Raw genomic sequence first — 1,047 nt, 5'->3', positions numbered from 1 at the left:
TTAACGAAACTTGGTACGTGGACTTCTTTTGGGCATAGGACGGATGGTATTGAAAATGGGCGAAATCGGACAATAACCACGCCTACCTTCCATATAACGGTAATTTTCAGAAATACGAAAAGTGCGATATTTTAGTAACTACTGAAGATAATTCACTCAAAATTGATATTTACAATGAGTTTTAGACGAAAAATAAGAATATTAAAAAATTTTGGCAAATGGGCGTAGCCACGCCTACTTATGGTTACATGTGTATATCTTGGTAACCGCTGCACCAATATCGTCCAAACTTGGCACAGTTGTTGATCCTGCTACCACATACCAAATGGCAAAATCGGACAATAACCACGCCCACATCCCATATAACGGTAATTAAGAAAAATACGAAATCCTCGATAAATCAGTAAATATTAAAGCTAATTTATTCAAAATTGATGGTTGCAACAATTTTTTACCAAGAAATACGCTTATGATACAATTTTGGAAAATGGGCGTGGCACCGCCCACTTATGATCACATATATGTATCTTGCTAACCGTTCTAGCAATTTGAACCAAACTCGGTATGGTTATTGTGCTTGCCACATAAAAGCAAAGCTTTGAAAATTATTGAAATCGGACTAAAATTACGACTGCTTTTCATATACTTAAAATTTATACACCCCGGCTTATCGTGTAGCGGTAGCTTTCGGAAAGGTGGAAAACATATATTTAATAATTGCGCCGGGTATTTAATGTTCGGCTCCGCCCGAACTTAGACTTTCTTACTTGTTTCATAAGAAGATAAAAAAAAAACTGGAATGATTAATTAATTTGTCAGAACCTATCAGCTCTATCAGAAAGTGATGTATATATGGTTTATGGAGAATTTTATTACCTTTGATTTGACTTATCTCCTTTTAAGATTGTTAAATTGGTTCGTAAGCTATTCGTGATTAAGTGGAACGACTTTTTGTTTTAAGCTAAATAACGGTAAATTGCAAATCTCGAAAACGTGTCCATAGACACGCACTGCCTTTGATTTTTAGTAATTTGATGTGGGGTTCCA

The sequence above is a fragment of the Rhagoletis pomonella genome, unplaced genomic scaffold, assembly GCF_013731165.1.
Source record: "Rhagoletis pomonella isolate Grant_MI unplaced genomic scaffold, Rhpom_1.0 Rhpom_scaffold_00001, whole genome shotgun sequence".
Lineage (NCBI taxonomy): Eukaryota > Metazoa > Arthropoda > Insecta > Diptera > Tephritidae > Rhagoletis > Rhagoletis pomonella.
This window is presented reverse-complemented; position numbering follows the sequence as displayed.